Consider the following 16,749-nt stretch of genomic DNA (forward strand, 5'->3'; position numbering starts at 1 on the left):
ATTCAGGTTGTTTGTTTGTTTGTTTGTTTTCCCCAAAAAGTAAAGTAGGTGAAGGCTAAAGTACTTGGGTCACCGCCACATACCCAGAAGATCCAGACTGAGTTCCTAGTTTGTGCCTTCATCATGTCTCAGGCCTAGCTGTTGGGAAATTTGGGAAGTGAACCAGCAATGGGAGATAATTCTCTGTCTCCCATTCTTTCTCTCTCTCTCTGACATTAAATAAATATAATTTATTTTTTATTTTTATTTGTTAAAGATTTACTCACTTAAAAGGCAGTTACAGAGAGAGAGGAGGGTGGGGAGAGACAAAGCTTCCAGCCTCTGGTTCACTCCCCAAATGGCCACAATCGCTAGGGCTGGGCCAGGCGGAAGCCAGGAGCCAGAGGCATCACCTGAGTCTCCTACTGTGGGTGCAGAGGCCTGAGTTCATGGGCCACCTGCTGCTTTCCGAGGGCATTTCCAGGGAGCTGAAAAGGAAGTGGAGCAGCTGGAACTCGGAACTGCCGCTCATATGAGATGCTAACATCGAAGACAGAGGCTTTACCAGCTACGCCACAGTGCAGACCCCAATAAAATTTATTTTAGAAATGTAAAAACTGGGGTGGGCATTTTGATGCAGTGGATGAGATTTTTCTTTGGGATGCCATATTCAATTTTTAAAAAATATATGAATTTACTTACATTAAAATAATGATATGCATGCCTTCCATAAATAATTGGTAATCAATAGTGCTCAGGCCATTGCCTCACTTCTGGGGCAGTGGCTCAGAACCCATGTAGCTTTGGCCCTGGGTGACACAATGGTATCAATTGGGGGTGTGCTGTACAGAGCAGTTCATTGCTTTCTCCAGCTCTAGAGAAAGAAACCTGATTTATATATGTTATTTTCAAAAGATTACAAAAATAGACAATTATATCAGAAAGGAATAAAGATATCTAATTTTACTTTATTCTTGTAGTTCAGTCAGAATGAAGATCAAACTTTTTTGACAGTGTTAAGACACCTATCTGCACACTTAACTCACCAAATCAAAAATTGGAAATATTTATAAGGTTAATAACTAAGAAATCAAGTAGTTCACTGAGCAATTAAATATTTTCTGGGGCTGGCATTGTAGCTGAGCAGGTTAAGCCATGGCCTGAAACACCAGCATCCCGTAAGAACAAGGGTTTGAGTTCTAGCTGCTCTACTGCCCATATAGCTTCCCGCTAATGGCCTGGGAAAACACTGGAAGATGGCTTGAGAGCTTGGGCCCCTGCACCACTTGGAAGACCCAGATGGAACTCTTGGCTTCTGCCCGGCCCAGCCCTGGGCATGGTGGCCATTTGGAGAGTAAACCAGTGGATGGAAGAGCTCTCTTGTCCTTTCTCTTTGTCACTCTTTCAAATAAGTAAAAAATCTTTAAAAAAGAAAAATAATAATTATAAAAATCAGGTAAAATTTCGTGGTTCTATTTTTTAAGGATTTCTCGCCCACATCAACAGACTGTCTGGCATCAGCCACATCAGGTACTTGAACAGTCATATTGTCCATAGATTTTTGTCGAACAGATTCGGTAGCCCAACCGCGATCTGTTAGTCCATACGCAAGCTCATGCATGTCATTCTTATCAGTGATGTAACTACTCATCTATGTTATTTAAGGTGAAGGGACAGAGCAAGCCAAGTTTCCCTCCTATGCACCAAAACACTCAATATCTTAATTATTTTCTACCACAATATCTAGCAGAGAATCACTGACTTTTCCTTTTGTTGGTAAAGGTTTCACCATCAGGGTTTATAAACTGGACAGTTATTTTATCTTCTGAGCCGCTTTGAACCAGCTGGCTCAGGGCCCCTCTTGCTCCCGCGCCTCGGCCCAGGCCCCAGGCCCAGCTGGAGTCGGGCAAGCGGCAGCCACCCGCGGGCGGGCCACGCCCTGAAAGGCCGCGGGGGCCACACGCAGGCGCAAAGCACACCCTGGCAGACCGTATCTCGCAAGCCAGTAACCGCCGGTTGTGACGCAGGTAGGGGGCACATGCAGCAGCCTTGAGAGGCTCTGCAAGGGCCGGCAGACCGTGGCTGAGGGGCGGGAGAGGGTCCAAAGGGCCAGGGCATACGAGCTCCTGCTCCTAGCAGCACACTTTGAGGGCCACTATACAATGTTATAGTGCCGGAGTTCGAAGTGGAGCAGCCAGGGCTCGAACCCGGCACCCATATGGGATGCCGGCGCTGCAGGCTGGGGCTTTAACCCACTACACCACAGCGCTGGCCCCCGGAGTTCAAATGCAGACTCTATTCCCAATTCCCGTTTTAATACAATTTACACTGTTGGGGGGAGGGGCAGCAGGTTCAAATACTTGGGTCCTTGCTACCCACGGGGGAGCCCTGGATTATGCCCTTGGCTCCTGGCTTCAGCCTGGCCCAGCATTAGACAATTCAGAAATTTGGGGAGGTAAAGAGCAGACTGGAAGTATCACTCTGTCTGCGTCTGTCTTTTCTTTCTTGATTTTAAAGATTTAATTATTTATTTAAAAGGCAGAATGATAGAGAGACAGAGAGACAAAGAGATCTTCCATCCACTGGGTCAGTCCCCAAATGACCGCAACTGCTGAGGCTGGGCCATGCCGAACCCAGGAGGCCAGAACACCATCCTGGTCTCCCCTGGTGGCGGGGCAGGAGTCCAGGTACACTGACTGTCTTCAGCTGGCTTCTCAGGTAGATTAGTGGGTTGCTGCATGGGAAGCAAACAGCAAGGAATGGAACGCTGGCTCCCAGAGAGCAGGCTGGGATTGAAAGCTAAGTCTCAACACCCCGTGTCCCAAGGCTAGTCCCCTCACAGCCTTTTGTATTAATTAATTAATTTTACTTATATGCTTTAAAGTTGAGTTTTAACTCGATATGTATACCAGTGGATGTTGTTGGCACATGGGGCCTAAAGAAGCAGATGTCTCTCTCTGCCTGCCTTTAAAATTAATAAAATTTTGCTTACAAAAAGTAAAGCTGTGATTTGGGCATTTAATTTAATAGGTATGATATTTCCATAGATGCACACATCCTATGTTGGGGTGCCTGCATTCTTTTTTTTTTAAGATTTATTTTTATTTATTTGAAAGGCAGAGTGACAGAGAGAGAAAAAGAGAGGGGTCTTCCATCCACTGGTTTACTCCCCAGATGGCCACAATGGCCAGGGCTGGGCCAGGCTGAAGCCAGAAGCCAGGAGCTTCTCCCAGGTCTCCAATGTGGGTACAGGGGCCCAAGTACTTGGGCCATCTTCTACTGCTTTCCCAGGAGTATTAGCAGAGAGCTGGATCGGAAGTGAAACAGCCAGGACACAAACTGTTGCCCTAATGTGATGCTGGCCATGCAAGCTGGGGCGTTAATACTCTGCGCACCGGTGCTGGCCCAGAGTGCCTGCACTCTAAAGTCCAGGCTCTGTTCCAATTCCAGCTTCCTGCCAGTACAGACTGTGGAGGGCAGCAGGTGATGTGTCAAGCTCTTGGGTCCCTGCCATCCACGTGGAAGACCTAGCTAAAACTACTGGCTCCAGGTCTCAACCCCCCAGCATTAGCTATTTCAGAAATTTTTAGAAGAAAGCAGCAGATGGAAGATCTATGTATGTCCATCTCCCCGTGTTTCTCTACCTTTTAGTTACTGTTTTAAAAGATCTATTTATTGAAATTCAGAATGACAGAGAGGGACAGACAAAGAGATCTTCCATCTGCTGCTTTGTTCCTCACATGGTGACAAGGCTGTGGCTGAGCCAGGCCTAAGTCAGGATCCCAGAACACCATCTGGGTCTCCCACAGTGGTGGAAGGGTCCTAATGAATTCAGCCATCTTCCAGTGACTTCCCAGGCACGTAAGCAGGGAACAGGATCAGAACCAGAGCAGCAGAGAGTCAAACACTGGCTCTCAATGGATTGCTGGAGATGCAAGCTGCAGCTAAACTCCCTGTTAAACAATGCTGCTCTCATCTCTGTATTTTTAATCAATTAATGAATATATGTTTTAAAGTTCAGCTCTAACAGGATAGGGATAACCGTGGATAATGCAGGCATCTGGTAACTGAACTAGCTGATGGGGAATTTCTCTATTTCTCTGTCTCTCCCTCCCTCTCTCTCTTTAAAATAAATCAAATTTAAAATAAACTTGTGGCCATTTGGGGAGTGAACTAGTGGATAGAAGATCTTTTTGTCTCCCCTCCTTTCGCTTTTGCTCTGTCTTTAAAAAAAATTTTATCTTTAAATCAAATTGTGTTTTAAAAACTTAATGTGCCGGGATGATCATGTGTGCAGTAAGTCAGATATTTGTTGACATGTTCACATCCACAACACAGAGCCTGATTGACACCCAGGCTCCATTCCCAACTCCAGCTTCCTGCAGATACACACTGAGGCAGGAAGCAGGTGATGGTTCAAGCACTTGGAGCCTGGAACAGACCTGGGAGATCTTGTTTAATTTCCTGGAACCTGGCTACAGCCTGGCTTAGCACTAGCTATTTCAGAAACTTTGGGAAAGAAACAGTAGGTGAGAGATACCTGTCTGTCTCACTCTGTCTCTCTGCTTTTTGTTTATTGTTCTTAAGGGTTTATTTTATTTGGTTGAAAGGCAGAGTAAAGAGAGAAAGGGAGGGGCTGGCTCCGTGGTGCAGTAGGTTAATCCTCAGCCTGTGGTGCTGGCATCCCACATGGGTGCCGGGTTCTAGTCCCGGTTGCTCCTCTTCCAATCCAGCTCTCTGCTGTGGCCTGGGAAAGCAGTGGAAGATGGCCCAAGTGCTTGGGCACCTGCACCTAATGGGAGACCAGGAAGAAGAACCTGGCTCCTGGCTTTAGATTGGCATAGCTCCGGTCATTGCAGTCATTTAGGAAGTGAACCAATGGAAGGAAGACCTCTCTCTCTGTCTCTACCTCTCACTGTCTGTAATTCTACCTCTCAAATAAATAAATAAAATCTTTAAAAAAGAGAGAGAAAGAGAGAGACAGAGAGAAGGAGATCTTCTACCTGTCAGTTCACTCCCAAAATGGCCACAAAAGCTGGAATTAGTACAGGCCGAAACAAGGAGACCAGAATCTCATGCTGGTCCATATTCTGGGTGGCAGGGGCACAAATACTTGGGCTATCTTCTTATGTCTTCCCAGGAACATTTGCAGGAACTGGATCCAAAGAGGAGAGCCAGAAATTGAACTCTGGGTCACAAAAGGGATGCTGGAGTTGCATGCTGAGGCTTAATACCCTGTGCCACAGGCTAGGTCTCTCTCGGCATTTTAAATTAATTTTACATAATCCATGTTTTAAAGTTAAGCTTTGACATGATGGGGATGGCAGTGGATATTGCAGGCAGTAGGGGACTGAACTGGTAGATAGGAAATGTCCTCAATTTATGCTTCTCTCTGTCTGAATGTCTGCCCTTCAGACAGACAAAATTATATTCTAAATTGAAAAGCTGTGGAATAGGCATTTCATGCAACAGTTCACATATTAGTCTGCCCACAATCTGTGTGGTAGAGGATGGGCTTCAGTCAAGGCTGTGTTCCCAATTCCACTTTCCTGCTGATACACACTGGACGAGGCAGGCTGTAGGTGATATTTCAAACTCTTGGGACCCTGCCACACACCTGGGAGACCTGGATTCAGCTTCCGGCACCTAACTTCAGCCTGACCCATCACTGCTGCTCCAAAAATTTGGGCAGGGAACCAGAAGATGGGAAACTTCTGCCTGCCTGCCTGCCTGCCTACCTGCCTGTCTCCTTCTGTCCTCTGTGTTTATATGTAAGGTTTACTTTATTTACTTGAAAGGCAGCATGACAGAGAAAAAGGAAGAGAAGAAGAAACAAAAAGATCTTCTGTCCACTAGTTCACTCCCCCAGATGGCCACAACAGCCAGGAACATGCCAGGATGAAGGTGGTAGCACAAAAATCCATCCTGGGCTCCTATGTGGGTAGAAGGGGTCCAACTGCATAGGCTGTTGTTACCTGCTTTCTCAGGGGCTCCATCATGGGTGCAGGGGCCAAGCCCTTGGGCCATCTTCTGCTGCTTTCCAAGGTGCCTTAAGATTTTAAATTATAATTAAATAAATTTTTAAACATATGTTTAAAAGTTGAGCTTTAACATGATACAGATGGCAGTGGTGATCACTGGCATTTGGGGACTGTAATGGCACATAGTAGAACTCCTCCAGTTCATTTCTCAATGTCTGGCCACATTTCAAAAAAATTTTATATATATATATATATATATATATATATATAGATTTTTGCCATTGTATTTATTTTCTTTTATGTTGTTTCATTTAGAGATCTCTTCAATTATTTGAAAGGCAGAGCTATTGAGAGACAGAGGGACACAAAGAGAAAGACATCTCCCATAACCACAGCACTCCGAGACGCCAGCAGTTGCCAGGGCTTGGTCAGGCAGAAGCTAGGAGCCTGCAAGACCACACGGGTGTCCCAGGAGGGTGGCTGGGGCCCAAGGGCACAAGCCACTGCTCTCCCAAGCACTTTATCTGGGAGCTGGATAATGAGTCAAGAAGTTGAGACTCGAACCTGTGCTCCTATGGGATGCCTGGCCAGAGCACCGGCTGCTGCTTAACCCACCTTGCCACAACTCCAGCCCCAAGAAGTAGGACTGAGAAGCATGCAGCTGGGGGAGGGGCATGTGGTCTAGAGAGTCTGATACTTCCTGAGATGCTCACACCAACATGGGGGGGCCTGCCTTCCAGTCCAGGCTCTGCTCCAATTCCAGCTTCCCAGCCACACACTGTGGGAGGCAGTGGGTGAAAGCAGGAAGAATTGGATCCCTGACACGCATGTGGGAGACCTGGATTCAGCTCCTAGGAGGCATGGCTTCAACCTGGCCCGGAACTCAGTGTTTCTGAATCTTGGGGCAGGAAAGAGCAGATGGGAGGCTTCTGCCTGTCTCTATCTCCATCTGTGTGTCACCCTTTGTCTCTCTGCCTTTTGTAGGTTGTACTGAAATATATTTTCTTTCTGTGAAAGGCAGAGTGATACTGATAGAAACAGACACAGAGACAGAAAGACAGCTTGCATCAACTGATTCACACTCCATACATTCTCAGAGGCTGGGGGTGGGGTGGGGGGGATGGGCAACAGGAAGCCAGGAGACAGGAACTGCACATGGGTGTTGGGGGCCAAGGATTGGGTGGCTTTCCATTGCCTTCCCAGGCATGTTAGCAGAGAGCTTCATCAGAATCTGAGCAGCTGGGAATCCACAAATCCACCCCTGGCCCAGATAAGGATCGCGGGAGTTGCAAGACACATCATCACTTTCTGTGGAAGTTCGACAGCACTCTTTCTGATTTGGCAGGTAACTAACCTATTCATTAATTACTAGAGATCATAAAGTTTCAATTACCATGACAGGAGCAGATGTGGGTACTGCAGACATTTGAAGACTGAACTAGCTGGTGGAAGGTCTCTTTTCTCTCTCACTTCCTCACTGCTTAAGTCCATCTGTAGCTGTCTGTGTATGCTTTTCAAGCACAGTTTTGATCCTGGAAGGTTAACTTGTGCAATGTGCATTTGTAGCAACAGGTGCAACATTCCCTAGGGTGCCTGTGTCCCACCTTGCAGAGTCTGGGTTGAGGTGTTGGCCCCACTGGCCATTCCAGCTTGCTGGGGACATATACTGCAGGAGGCAGCAGGTGAGGGTGGAAGCACTTGGGATCCTGACCCAGACCTTGAAGGCCTGGAGTCAGCTCCTTGATGCTGGGCAACACCCTGGCCCAACAGCAGGGTTTTCAGAAATGTGGGGAGAGAAACAGCAGATAGGAAATTTTTGTGTCACTGCCCTGCTGACATACTGCTCTTAAAGATGTCTTTCCTTATTTGGAAAGGCAGATTGACAAACAGAGGGAGAGACGGAGCAGGAGATGGTCCACCCTGGTCTCCCTGGGGTGGGCAGGGGCCTGAGTTCTCAGGATGTCTTACTCTGGCTTCCCAGGCACCTTAGTAGGGAGCTGTATGAGAAGCAGAGCAGCTGGCAGTAGAACCCTGGCTGCCAGGGTACCTGCCCAGGATGGAAGTGGAGGCTGAACACACTGACCATGGGGCGAGCCTTCTCCCAGCCCTTTATGTGAATTAATGAATTAGTGTGTTAATTCATTAATTATATGTAATGCATGACTTCTAGGGAAGCTTTCAGATGGTAGTGATGGCCATGCATATTGCTGGCATTTGATGACTGAAACAGCACCTAGACAATTCTTCCATTCTTTTTTCTTTCTGTCTGTCTCGCCATCTGCCTTGCAAATCAACAAAATTATGCATTTTTTAAAAATATTTGAACATTATAATTGTTTATTTGAATTTATTCTTGGATTCCTACGTTTATTTCAAAGGCAGGGCTATTGACAGCAAGAGGATCAGAGAGAAAGATCTTCTATACACTGGAGCACTCATGAGATGCCTGCAGTTTCCTGTTCTTGCTCAGGCCGAAGCCAGGAGCCTGCAAGACAATGCAAGTGTCCCACTGATGATGTGGGGGGGGGGCATGGTCCAGGCCATCCTCCTCTGCTTTCCCAGTCCAGTTATCTGGGCTCTGTATGATGAGTCCAACAGCCAGGTCTCTAACCCGTGTTCATATGGAAGGCCTGGCCATAGTGTTCCCTGCTGCTTAACCTGCTCGGCCACAGCTCTGCACCGCCCCCAGAAGCAGGACTGAGGAACAGGTGGCTGGGGGTGGACATGGGGACTGGTGGGCGTGACACTCCCTGTGATGCTCACACCCCACATGGGAGGGCCTGGCGTCCAGTGCAGGCTCTGCTCCAGTTCTGACTCCTCCCAGACACACTGCGGGAGGCAGAAGGTGAAGGACAGGGGAACTCAGTCCCTACCGTCCACGTGGGAGACCTGGGATCAGAGAGCCCAGACAGGGAGAGAAAGGACACCTCTCATCCCAAGTTTGCCAGCACTCGCTCTGAGTTTGCAGGTAACTAACCTGTGAATTAATTAATTAACTAATTATTTACTGTAGATCTTAAAGTTTTGCCTAAGTATATCTCAGGAGCAGCGGGTCCTGTGGGCATTTTGGGACCAAACTACCTGATGCAAGATCTGTCTTGTCTCTCTCTTCCTCGCTGTCTCAGTCCATCTGTAGCTGTCCGTGAGATGCTGCCACAGAACCTGGTGACCTGGATTCAGATCTGGGGCCTGGCTTCCACTTGGCCAAGAATTAGGAATTTCTGAAATTTGAGAAGTGAAAGGGCAGATGGGGGGTTTCTGTCTGTCACCCTGTGACTCTCTACATATTATTGATTCTGTTGAAAGATATTTTTTAAAGATTTATTTATTTATTTGAGAGGCAGAGTTACAGAGAGAGAGAGAGGGAGAGACAGAAAGGGCTTCCATTTGATGGATCACTCCCCAGATGTCCTCAGCTGCTAGAGCTGAGCCGATGTGAAGCCAGCACAGAGGAACTGCTTCCAGGTCTCCCACATGGGTGCAGGGACCCATGCACGTGGGCCATGTTCCTCTGGGTTGCCAGGCCATAAGCAGAGAGCTGGATCAGAAGAGGAGCAGCCAGGACATGAACTGGCACCCACATGGGAGGCTGGCTCCTCGGCAGAGGTTTAACCCACCATGTCACAGCACCGGCCCCAGAAGATAGTTTCATTGGAAGGCCGAGTGACACAGAGAGAAGCATAGACTGAGAGAGAGAGAGAGACCTCTCAACTGCTGCTGGTTCATTCCCCAGTGATCTCTAGGTCAAGTGAGAAGCCAGGAGTCGGGAACTGCACCGGGTCTCGCCCAAGACAGTGGCCTAGACCCAAGGACTGGGGCCACATCCTCTGCCTTCCCAGCACATGAGCAGGGAGCTGCATCAGAACCTGAGCCGCAGGTAATTGAGCCCTGTCCCAGGTATGTATTGTCCTAGTTACAGGCCGGATCATCACAATCCGCTGACGTTTGCCAGCACTCTGTCTGCTTTTCCAGGTAACTATCCTACTAACTTTATTAATTACTATTGATCAGAAAGTTTTGTGTTACCATGACAGGAGCAGCAGTATTACAGGCATTTGGGGACTGAACCTGCTGATGGAGACCTCATTTCTTTCTGTCTACTTCACAGTCTTAGTGTATCTGTAGCTCTCTGCATGTGCCTTTCTTTTTTTTTAATTTTTATTTATTTATTTGAAAGGCAGAGTTACATGAGGCATAGGCAGAGAGAGACAAAGAGAGAAGTCTTCCACCCAATGGTTCACTCCCCAAGTTGTTGCAATGGCCAGAGCTGCACTACAATGGCTGGAGCTACACTGATCAAAGCCATAAGCCAGGAACTTCTTCCTGGTGTCTCACGTGGGTATAGGGGCCCATGGACGGAGGCCATCTTCTACTGCTTTCCCAGGCCATAGCAGAAAGCGTGATTTGAAGTTGAGAAGCCGGGACTTGAACCAGCACCCATATGGGATGGCCCAATGCAGGTGGTGGCTTTTCTCGCTACAGCACAGTGCCAGTTCCTGTGTGTGCCTTTCAAATACAGACAGTTTTGATACTGAAAGGTCAAGTTGTGCGATGCACATTTGTGGCAACAGATCTGATATTTCTTGGGATGCCCATACCCCACCTTGGAGAGCCTGGGTCGATGTCCAGTCCCACTTGCAATTCCAGCTTGCGGGATACACACACTGTGGGAGGTAGCAGGTGATTTTTGAAGCACCTGGGATTCTGACATAGACCTTGGAGGCATGTTTTCAGCTCCTGGGGCCTGATTTCAACCTGGCCATGAGCTAAGTATTCCCAAAATTTGGGCCGGGAAAGAGCAGATGGAAGTTTTCTGTCTGTTCTCTCTGCCTTTTGTTGATTGTGTTGAGAGATTTTCTTTCTGTTAAAGAAGGTACACAGAGAGAAGCAGAGACAGAGAGAAAGAGAGGTCTCATCTGCTTATTTATTCACCAAATGATCAGATCTTGGGTGTGGTCTCAGTGGGAAGCCAAGAGACAGAAACTGCACCTTGGTCTCTTCCACGTAAGTGGCAGTGTCCCAAGGAGTTGGACCGCCTTCCTCTTTCTTCCCAGGCACGTTAACATGGAGCTGCATGGGAACCCAAGCACCAGGAATTGCACCAATGTCTCAGTTAAGGGTTCCGGGTGTTACAAGCTGCATCATTGCATTCGGATGAAGTTGGCCAGCACCCTTTCTATGCTTTGTGAGTAATTAACTTATAAATTTATTAATTAATTACTGTAAATCTTAAATATTCGCTTTGCTAAGTTGGAGCAGGAATAGGTATTGCAGGTATATGGGGAATGTACTGATTTAAGTTCTGTTTTCTCTCTCTCTTCCTCGCTGTCTCCGACAAACCATAGCTACCTGGTTGTTTCTTTCAGTTACGGATCTTTTTGATCCTGGAAGGTCAACTTCAGCAATGTGCATCTTTTGCAATAGGTCTGACATTCACGAGGGTGCCTGTGTCCCAGCTTGCAGAGCCTCGGTTGAGGCGCAGCCCCCACTGGGCATTCCAGCTTGCTGGGGACACAGACTGCAGCAGGCAGCAGGTGAGGGTTGAAGCACTTGGGATCCTGCCACACACCCTGGAGGCCTGCAGTCAAATTCTGGGGCCCGTCTACAGCCTAGTCCAGCACTAGTGTTTTGAGAAATGTGGGAGGGAAATAGCAGATGGGAATTGGATCTGCCTGTTGGTATTTCTGTCTCTGTGTCCCTCTCCTGGTGACATAGTGCTCCTTAAGATTTCTTTCATTAATTGGAAAGGCAGAGTGATAGACAGAGGGAGACAGACATGGTCCAAAGTGGTATTCCCTGTGGTTGGCAAGGGCCTGAGTACTTGGGCTGTCTGCTTCTTGTTTCCCAGGCACGCTAGCAGGGAGCTGCATGAGAGGCAGAGCATCGGCAGTGGAACCCCAGCTCCTGTGTCTATGCCCAGGTTGGAAGCAGAGACTTAACACCCTCAGCCACGGAGCTAGCCAGCTCCCAGCCTTACGTCAATTCATAATGAATAAATTCATTGATTGTTGGTAAAACCTGCCTTCCAGTGGAGCTGTCACGTATAGGGAGGGAATGCATACTGCTGGGATTGGGGGACTGAACCAGCACATAGGACTGCGTCCCTTTCTGGTTCTCCTTGGCTATCTGTCTGCCATTCTAACTAACAAAATTACACACTGTATTGAAATTTTGACCATAATATTTGTCTGTTTGCTCCTCCTCTGAGATTCCTGCATCCATTCAAAAGGCAGGGTTTGAGAGCCAGAGGGTCACAAAGTGGGAGAGGTTCAGCGATCTTCGATGTGCCAGAACCCTCCCCAGCTGTCTGCAGTTGCCTGGGCTGAGTTTGGCTGAAGCCAGGAGCCCACAAGACCATCAGGTGTTGACTGAGGGTGTCACGGAGTCCAGGGATCCTGGTTGTCCTCTGCTGATTTCCAGGTGCATTCTCTGTGAGCTGTATGCCAGTGGAGCAGCAGTTACTCAAACCCACGTGCAAATGGGCTGCCTGGCTAGGGCACCAGTGTCTCATTCACCTGCCTCACCATGAGTCTGGGCACCAGAAGCTGGACGGGGGACCATGAGCTGGGGGTGGACATGGGGACTGGTGGGTGTGACACTCCCTGTGATGCTCACACCCCACGTGGGAGGGCCTGGCGTCCAGTGCAGGCTCTGCTCCAGTTCTGACTCCTCCCAGACACACTGTGGGAGGCAGCAGGTGAAGGACAGGGGAACTCAGTCCCTACCGTCCATGTGGGAGAGCTGGGATCAGAGAGCCCACACAGAGAGAGAAAGGACACCTCTCATCCCAAGTTTGCCAGCACTCACTCTCATTTTCCAGGTAACTAACCTGTGAATTAATTAATTAATTAATTAACTAATTATTTACTGTAGATCTTAAAGTTTTGCCTTAGTATATCTCAGGAGCAGTGGGTCCTGTGGGCATTTTGGGACCAAACTAGCTGATGCAATCTCTTGTCTCTCTCTTCCTGTCTATCTCAGTCCATTGTTCCTGTTGTGGGATCTTGCCAGAGAACCTGGTGACCTGGATTCAGATCTGGGGCCTGGCTTCCTCTGGCCCAGTAGGTAGGTAATTCTGAAATTTGGGGAGGGGAAGAGCAGATGGGAATCATTTTTCAGTCTGTCACCCCATGTCTCTGCATATTATTGATTCTGTTCAAATTCACTTCTTAAAATTTATTTGCTAACGGGAATGGTAGAGTTAGAGTAAGAGCTTGGGACAGAAAAAGCTTCCATCTGCTTGTTCACTCCTCAGATGACCACAGCTGCTGTTGCTGCATCGATGTGAAGCCAGCACAGAGGAGCTTCCTCCAGGTATCCCACATGGGTGCAGGGACCCATGCACGTGGGCCATGTTCCTCTGGGTTGACAGGCCATAAGCAGAGAGCTGGATCAGAAGAGGAGCAGCCAGGACATGAACTGGCACCCATGTGGGAGGCTGGCTCCTCGGCAGAGGTTTAACCCACCATGTCACAGCACCGGCCCCAGAAGATAGTTTCATTGGAAGGCCGAGTGACACAGAGAGAAGCATAGACTGAGAGAGAGAGACCTCTCAACTGCTGGTTCACTCCCCCAGTGATCTCTAGGTCAAGTGAGAAGCCAGGAGTCGGGAACTGTGCCAGTGTCCCATGAGGGTACAAGGGCCCAAGGACTTGGGCCATCATCTACTGCTTTCCCAGGCCATAGCAGATAGCTAGATCGTAAGTGCAGCAGCTGAGACTTGAACCGGCACCCATATGGGATGGCCGAATGCAGGTAGTGGCTTTACCCGCTACACCACAGTGCCAGTCCCTGTGTGTGCCTTTCAGATACAGACAGCTTTGATGCTAGAAGATCAAGTAGTGCGAAGCACATTTGTGGCAACAGGTCTCCTATTTCTTCAGATTCCCATGTCCCACTTTGCAGCGCCTGGGTTGGCGTCCAGGCCCCACTTGCATTTCAAGCTTGCTGGGGACGCACACTGTGGGAGGCAGTAGGTGATGGTTGAAGGACTTGGGATCCTGTCACGGACCCTGGAGGCCTTGAGTCACCTGAAGTCAGGAGCCCACCAGGCCACCTGGATGTCCCATGACGGTGTCGCAGAGCCCAGGGTTCCAGGCCATCCTCTGCTGATTTCATGTGCATTCTCTGTGAGCTCTAAGCTGAATGGAGCAGTTGTTACTCAAACCCATGTTCGAATGTGCTGCCTGGCCATGGCGCCAGTTTCTCTATAACTTGCCTCACCACGACTCTGGCTGCCATAAGCAGGACAGAGGAACATGAGCCGGGGGGAAGACCTGGGCTCTGACTGGTGATGCTTCCTGTGATGGGCACACCACTTATGGGAGGGCCTGGCTTCTAGTCCGGGCTCTGCTGAAGTTCCAATGCTTGTCCAGACACACCATGGGAGGTAGCAGATGACAGCCAGAGGAATTGGGTCCCTGCCACCTGCATGGGAGACCTAGGTTCAGCTCCTGGGGACCATGGCCTCAGTCTCACCCAGAATGAAGGGTTTCTGAAATCTGGGGAGGGAAAGAGCAGATGGGAGGTTCCTTCTGTCTGTCCATCTCTGTGTCACCTTTGGTCTCGCTGCCTTTTACTGATTGTGTCGAAAGATATTTTCTTTCTTTGAACAGCAGAGGAAAACAGAAATCAGACACAGAGAGAGAAGATATACCTCCCCACTGAAGTTCTCCAGCACCCTCTCTGTTTTTGCAGGTAAATTATCTGCTAATTAATTAATTAACTAGTAAGGAACCATGAGGATTGCGTCATTTGGGGACAGCACTAGCAAATGGAAGAGCTCTTCTCTCTTGCACACTGTCAGAGTCCATCTATAGCAGTCCATGTGGGATCCCGCCAGAGAACCTGCAGACCAGGATTCAGATACTGGGCCTGGCTTCTGCCTGGCTTAGAACTAGGTTTTCCCAACAACTGCGGAGGGAAATAGCAGATGGCAGTTTTTGTCTGTCCATCTGTCCATCACCCTTAGTTTCTCTGGCGTTTATTGATTGTGTTGAGAGATCTTTTATTTCTGTGAAAGGCAGAGTGTCACAGAGAAGCAGAGACAGAGATAGAGACTTCTCATCTGCTGGTTCACTTCCCAGATGATCTCAGAGGCTGGGTGTGGGCCAAATGGGAAACCAGGAGAAGGGAACTTCACTGAGGTCTCCCTCCCTGTTGTGTGGGCCTGTGGACTTGGGCCACCTTCCTCTGCCTTCTCAGGCATGCTAGCAGGGAGCTGCATCCAGAACCTGATCTCCTGGGGAATCCTCCCCTGCTCAGATATACGTTGTGGGAGTTGTAAGCTGCACCAAAGCTTTCTGCTGAAGTTTTCCTGCACTCTGTGCACTATCACAGGTAACCAAGCTATTAGTTGATAAATAAATTACTACAGATCTTTTTTTTTTTTTTGACAGGCAGAGTGGACAGTGAGAGAGAGAGAGACAGAGAGAAAGGTCTTCCTTTGCCCTTGGTTCACCCTCCAATGGCCGCCGCGGCCAGCGCACTGTGGCTGGCACACCACGCTGATCCGATGGCAGGAGCCAGGTACTTCTCCTGGTCTCCCATGGGGTGCAGGGCCCAAGCACTTGGGCCATCCTCCACTGCACTCCCGGGCCACAGCAGAAAGCTGGCCTGGAAGAGGGGCAACCGGGACAGAATCCGGTGCCCGGACCAGGACTAGAACCCGGTGTGCTGGCGCCGCAAGGCGGAGGATTAGCCTAGTGAGCCGCGGCGCCGGCACTACAGATCTCAAGGTTTTGCATTTCTATGACAGGAGTATCATGGTGCATTGTGGAAATTGGAGACTGTACTAGCTAATGAAGAATTCATTTCTCGCTCTCTTTCATGCTCTCTCAGTCCACCTGGAGATAGCTGTGTCTGCTTTTATATTCTCCTTACCTTTTTAAAAAAGATTTTATTTATTAAACTATTTGAAATGTAGAGTTACAGACATAGAAAGGGAGAGACAAAAAGGTCTTGCTTCCGTAGGTTCACTCCCCAAAGGCCACAATGGCCGGAGCTGCGCTGATCCGAAGCCAGGAGCCAGGAGTTTCTTCTGGGTCTCCTATGCAGATACAGGGGACCAAGGACTTGGGCCATCTTCTACTGCTTTCCCAGGCCATAAAAGAGAGCTAGATTGGAAGAGGGGGAAGCCAGGACGAGAACTGGTGCCCATATGGGATGCCAGCAATGCAGGTGGAGAATTAACCTACTGCGCCAAGGCGCCGGCCCCTCTCCTTATCTTTCTAAAGATTTATTCAGGGGCCAGTGCTGTGGCACAATGTATTAAAGCCCTAGTGTGCAGTGCCAGCATCCCATATAGCATCGGTTCACATCCCGGGTGCTCCACTTCTGACCCCCATCCTGCATATGGATCTGGTAAAACAGCACATTGGCCGGCGCCGTGGCTCAATAGGCTAATCCTCCGCCTAGCGGCGCCGGCACACCGGGTTCTAGTCCCGGTCGGGGCGCCGGATTCTGTCCCGGTTGCCCCTCTTCCAGGCCAGCCCTCTGCTGTGGCCAGGGAGTGCAGTGGAGGATGGCCCAGGTGCTTGGGCCCTGCACCCCATGGGAGACCAGGAAAAGCACCTGGCTCCTGGCTCCTGCCATCGGATCAGCGCGGTGCGCCGGCCGCAGCGTGCCGACTGCGGCAGCCATTGGAGGGTGAACCAACGGCAAAGGAAGACCTTTCTCTCTGTCTCTCTCTCTCACTGTCCACTCTGCCTGTCAAAAAAAAAAAAAAAAAACACAGCACAAGATGGCCCAAATCCATGGCCCACTGCATGCACGTGGGAGACCCAGAAGA

General features: G+C 49.1%; 1 long non-coding RNA gene across 1 annotated transcript; it reads left to right on the forward strand.

Moving 5' to 3' along the window:
• Positions 1-9,368: 9,368 nt before the first annotated feature.
• LOC127487847 (uncharacterized) lies at positions 9,369-15,415 on the forward strand. The gene is made up of 5 exons (XR_007915099.2): positions 9,369-9,837; positions 11,015-12,780; positions 12,942-13,025; positions 13,216-13,274; positions 14,576-15,415. It is a non-coding gene; the product is annotated as an uncharacterized lncRNA (long non-coding RNA).
• The last annotated feature ends 1,334 nt before the right edge of the window (positions 15,416-16,749 follow it).

This window comes from Oryctolagus cuniculus, chromosome X, assembly GCF_964237555.1.
Source record: "Oryctolagus cuniculus chromosome X, mOryCun1.1, whole genome shotgun sequence".
NCBI classification, from domain to species: domain Eukaryota; kingdom Metazoa; phylum Chordata; class Mammalia; order Lagomorpha; family Leporidae; genus Oryctolagus; species Oryctolagus cuniculus.